Source organism: Fundulus heteroclitus, chromosome 21 (genome assembly GCF_011125445.2).
Source record: "Fundulus heteroclitus isolate FHET01 chromosome 21, MU-UCD_Fhet_4.1, whole genome shotgun sequence".
Classification (NCBI taxonomy): domain Eukaryota; kingdom Metazoa; phylum Chordata; class Actinopteri; order Cyprinodontiformes; family Fundulidae; genus Fundulus; species Fundulus heteroclitus.
Genome location: NC_046381.1, coordinates 4,187,102 through 4,193,101, shown reverse-complemented (window position 1 = coordinate 4,193,101; position 6,000 = coordinate 4,187,102).

Sequence of the window (6,000 nt, the reverse complement as noted above, 5' to 3'; positions counted from 1 at the left end):
TAACAAACTGCTTTGATACTTTGTTTCATCTGTTTACTCCATTTCTTCTTTTCACATATTTTAAAATTGCAACTTAATCACGATAATATTTAAATAGGAATAAAGGAGAAGTAGATAGATGGGGTTATCTGATCCACACACACACACACACACTTCAATGTATTATATTGGGATTTTACGAGGTAAATCAGCCTCTGTGATATCGATTTGCATAAAATCCGAGTAAAGGGATCATCATTTGCGGTTTTAACTTGACAAGATGTGAGTAGGGGTTATGAATGGTCTCGATTAGTAAGCTACCGGGCTCAGTTTGTGCCGTTTGGCCCTGACCCAGCCCTAACCGTGACGTGGAGACAACGAAAGGAATACAGAGTGGAGCAGAGGCTTTCAGTACAACAGCAAAGCTGGGTGAGTCTGTAACATTGTCTGGGTGACTAATATTTCCATCGCATTTAATGAGAGATGGTAAGAAGAACAAAATGGAGCAGACTGGGCAGGGGTTTTATTAAGAAAACAGCCCTGTGGAGATTAGAGCAGCATCATCTTTTTCACCGTGGGTTCCTGAAGGGGGCTTCCTCAGTATCTCACTGGCTTTTGGCTTTTATGATGGCTTGATTCTGCTCACAGAATCATCGAAAGGGAGCCGGAGCCATTACTTTGTGCCACTACGTAATTGGATTGTGGTAAATCTACTTTAGTGGCTGCTGTAAAACTGACAACCTCTGTGAGCAAAGATTCCAGTTCCCATCTGAATCGTTTCCTCATTAAAAACAACCACAGCACTGAGGGTGAAAGATGGGCTCTTATTAACATCTAAATAATAACTTCTGGGAATTATTTGCCTTTTTCGAAGCTGAAGAATAGATTATAATGTTGTTTATAAATGCATTTTAATTTTCTTCTTTGGGTTTTTCATAGTTGAAAACATTAAAGGGAGAATGTTTGAATGGAAAACACCTGACGGAGAAAACAGCCCTGAAGCCATTTTATAGAGAGTGGATTCAGCTTTGTGGGAGGTGGAAATAGCTCGCCTCAGACATCGCTCTCTGACCTTTCTGCTGTGGAGGTTTCCCTCTGGCGCTGCTGAAGTCATCAGGCCTCTCCCAGCATTTTTCATCGGCCGCCTCAGTTTTTATCTGCTTCCACTTCCTTCTCAGGGAGAGTCGGGGGGGGGGGGGGGGTGCTCTTTTCAAATCTGCATCCGTCTTCTCTGGTTCTCTCTTGCTGTAATCAAATTTGTCCGTCTCTGAGAGGCTTTGAGGATGACTTTACAGTATTTCCCCTCCAGATCACCTCCCTCCACCATCATTCCCACTCGCCGCAGCCCGCCTGTCCTCTCAAGCTGATGCCTAAAGGACATTTAGGAAAGAAAAAAAGTATATATATAATTTTTTTTGTCTTGCTGACCTCCAAGCCGACGCTGTAACTGGATAGACAGAAATCACAAAATGACAGGATCAGAGGAAATTCTTAAAATGTAAAAAGAAAAAAAAAAAGGTTGCAAATGTCCTGACATTTTCTTGCCTTGCTGGAAGATCAATAACCTTGATGCGTAAGCACATAATGTCGATGAACAAGGGATATTTGTCTGGTTAGTCTTTAATTATTATCATCAACATCACATCTAATGAGAAATGCTCGCATAAAAGCGTTAAAGCGATGTCATTAATGATGATTAAACAGGTCCTCACAAATCACATCGGAACCTAAACTTTGAACTTTAGCTCGCCAGTCATCTTTAATCTTTTTTAAAGATGAAAGGTTAAAGAGACCCAAAGACAGCTCAGACGACCTTTACCGGACAGAGAAGCGTCGGACCAACAGCATACAAGGATTCCCTGATTGTTGTTGCTTCGTGGATTTATGATAACAAGATTATCGGCTCTCAGGAAGTCTGCTCAGCCCTCTTAAAATGCCAGATCTTTGAGACGTAAAAGGCAAGGCTTTGATGAATAATTTAAAACCATTTTTTGTATATAATGGCACATTTATCATGATTCAACTGAAACTAATGTATTAGAGGAAATACTACGGAGAAATAAAAATGTCAGACCTGCCTCCTAGCCCTTTGTCATAAGACAGTGTCCCAAGAACAGCAGAATCTCTCCATAGCTCTATCCAAACATAAAAATAATTTCCTGTAGACAACATGGTTTCTCAACCGCTTATCTGCACCATCATCCGGTAAGCAAACCATTTAAACCATGCTTACCATTTATTAGGCAAGCAAATATAATGCTAAAACTATAACATAAAAGCTTCATTGTTCAAACAATATAATTTTCCTGTTTGTCATATTAGTACCAATATTTACAATGTAATAAAATGATGTTACAATGTTCAAAAAGATTAACTGCATAATGTTATGACATGAAGTATATTGCACAAACATTAAAAATGAATTCTAGTACAGTAAAATTTACACACTGGAACATATAGCATATAGCTTTTTTTTGCCAAGCTTGCAACTAAATCTCTGTAAATAAGTATTCACACTATTTAAATAAAACTTTACCTAAAGAAAAGCAGCATTTGATTCACTTTCATCATTTATAGTAAGTCTGATTAACGCTGAACAGCTTCCTGGTAGGACTTTCTTGACATTTGCTCATTTGCATCTTTTTGCTCAGGGGTCTTTAACCTAGGATGTTTTTTTTTTTTTTTTTTTGGGTTTTAAATATGTGAATAATTGCATCAAATTTCCAAAACACAATGACAAAGTACCAGTGATACTTTTTAGATCTGTTTTTTTTGCCATTAGTTTGAAAACTATATGCCTTTTTGCACAATTTTACACAAATATCCGTATCCAAAAGAAGAAAATGTACTTATCCTCTTTTTGCAACATTTCTATTTTTGTCTGTGTTCTAGAACCTAAAAATAGAAATAAAATGGTGATTCTTTTAAAAAATAACAACACATTTCTGAGAGTAGATATTTATCAAAAGTTATAATTTCCTTTTTGCAAAATATTTCTGAAACATATATGGCTCTAAACGAGTGTTATTCAGCTGGATATGATGGCAAAAATGGCTCTGGGAGCTTACAAATAATGCAAAGGATCTCATTGTGGCAGCTATCCATCAGGAGAAGTGTACAAAAAAATTGCGAACATTACACATACACCCTGGCACAGTGTTCGCAGTGATCAGTAAGTTTACATTTATCCACGGCTGATGTATAGATGAAATGGAAAGTGGTCAGGGACGCTGCTACGAAGCCAACATTTACACCGAGGATGGTTGGAAATTCCTGCGGCAAACCCTGAGCGTCCTCTTCACGGTTGTTTATCCAGGGTAACACATGGTGACAACAAATATTCTTGATTCTTCATCATGCTGTTATATAAAAACACAGAGTATCTTCAGTCAGAGGCTTCTTCAGACCCACTGTCAGACAGACCTGTACAGGGGATCCTTCCCGCCCACAGCCGTATGCCACGCTTCAAGCACAGATGAACACTGAGACTGAGCTGTTGGCACGGAACAAGCTAGGGTTTATTGGACTATTTCTCTTGGCCAGACAGGCAAGGGTCAGGTCCAGGCAATTTAATTAAACAGGTAGGCCAGATCCACGTACTCAGGGTCAGACAGGCAGAAGGCAGGGATTTCAAATCACGCAGGTGGGAGTCGGGTTCAGGTCAAACAGAGAGAGTTTTAGAAAGAGGGACAAAACAGACAGGTTAATAATTAACCAAAATTGATGGTAGCAGATAGATGGGCTGAAGGTGTTACCGCGTAGGGTTACACGATCTTACGGCGTGCAGTACGAAGGCACGTCTTTAATGGCATCTACAACCACACTTTGAAGGAACTTGGATAATATGGGTAACGATAAGATTTAATTCCCCTCCAGGGTGGACAAAGTACTTCTTTAAAAAAAAAAAATCATTGAATAACATGTTATGAATTAGATTCAACTTACCCATGGTTTCTTTAAGAGATCTAGTTTACCTAAACCCAACAATGAAGTTCTGCGATCACTTATAGGTACGTACAATGAAACTGCGTCAATTGTACCAGTAACATAATCATAGTTAAAATTAGAGAACCAGTCAGATCAAAGTTAGCAACTAGTGACCTTCCCATGTTTTGTAAACATAATGTGTTAATAATGAGAAATAAAAAAAAGGAAAAACATTCATTTCAATCATTACCATTTAGACCAAGTTCCTCACTGTCACCAACCACTGACTTCTAAATAACAATAACCGTGAATGAAATTGATTTTCACATGGACATCCATTCAATATACACTATATTACCAAAGGTATTCACTCACCCATCGAAATAATTACAATGAGGTGTTCCAATCACTTCAAACAGCAAGCCCCTGGCATGTAGACACTTTCTAACATTTGTGAAAATGTTAGAATGGGTTATGGGTCTCTCTCGGGAGCTCAGGGAACTCCAGTGTGGTTCTGTGATCGGATGCAACCTGTGCAACAAGTCCAGTGGTGACATGTCCTCGCTCCACAATGTCCCACAGTCAACTGTCAGGGGTATTACAGCAAAGTGGAAGTGATTGGGAATGACAGCAACTCAGCCACTAAGTGGTGCGCCATGTAAACCGACGGGCTCGGGGCAGAGGGTACTGAGACGCATAGTGCGCAGAGGTCGGCAACTTTCTGCAGAGTCAATCGCTGCAGACGTCCAAACTTCGTGTGGCCTTCAGATTAGCTCAAGGACAGTGCATAGAGAACTTCATGGAATGTGTTTCCATTGCTAAGCATCTGCATCCAAGCCATGCATCATCAAGTGCAATGCAAAGCATCGGACGAAGGAAAATTGTACTTTTCTATCTAAATTTTGCCAAGTGTGAAGTTTGGTGGAGCGGGGATTCTGGTGTGGGGTTGTTTTTCAGCCTTTTAGTTCCAATGAAAGGAACTCTGACTGCTTCAGCAGACCAAGAGATTTTGGACAATGAACTCCTCCCAATATTGTGGGAAAAGTTTGGAGATGGCCCCTTCCTCCTCCAACATGACTGGGCATCAGTGCACAAAGCAAGGTCCCTAAAGACATGGATGAGAGAGTTTAGCGTGGATGACCTTGACTGGCCAGTACAGAGTCCTGACCTCAACCTGATAGAACAACTTTGGGATGAATTAGAGCACAGACTGAGGCACAGAATCTCTCAAAAAAGGATAGAGTCTGCCCTGGAGTCTTCACCAGGTTGGACTTTAGCAAAATATCTCCAAATGGGAGGCCTTTAGAAGGGATAAGATGGCTAAAGCACCACAACTGACTCCGTGGAGGAGTAGTGACGCTACTCCTAGCTTAACTTATCCCTAAGGCTTAGGCAGACAAGCTAACCAACAGATAAACCTAATTTGAAAATTGATCGTGTCTAAAGCTGAGTGGTAAATTAAGAGCTTTGGTTTTTGGATCAACTTTTTCTTCACCATGATGAACCAAATATACTGTATCCATCCTCCATCCTACCATCACTTGATAACAAGGCAAGACAAGGCACATTTATTTGCATATATCAGTACAAGGACAATGCAAGGTGTTTTACGTGATTAAAACATTGAAAAATAAAAACAGTATAAAAGCAAATAAAAAAAACTTTCGGAATAAAATGTAGGAAAATTTAAACAAAATAAAACAGGAAAATGGAAACTAAATTCAAATAATGATTTTAAAAACAGTTGGACTACAAACTTAAACTAATGGTGTTTCAGTAAAACACTTTAACTGGAACAGTCAAAGGCAATCCTAAACAAATGTGTTTTTAATCTTGATTTAAAAGAACTCAGGCTTTCCACACTTTTATAGTTTTCAGGGAGTTTGTTCCAGATAAGTGGAGCATAGGAACTAAATGCTGCTTCTCCGTGTCTGGTTCTGGTTCTTGGTATGCAGAGTAGACTGGAGCCAGAAGACCTGAGTGGTCTGGATGGTTTATACGCTGATAACAAGTCTGTGATGTATTTAGGAGCTAAGCCATTCAGGGATTTATAGACTAACAGAAGTATTTTAAAGTCTATTCTCTGAGATACAG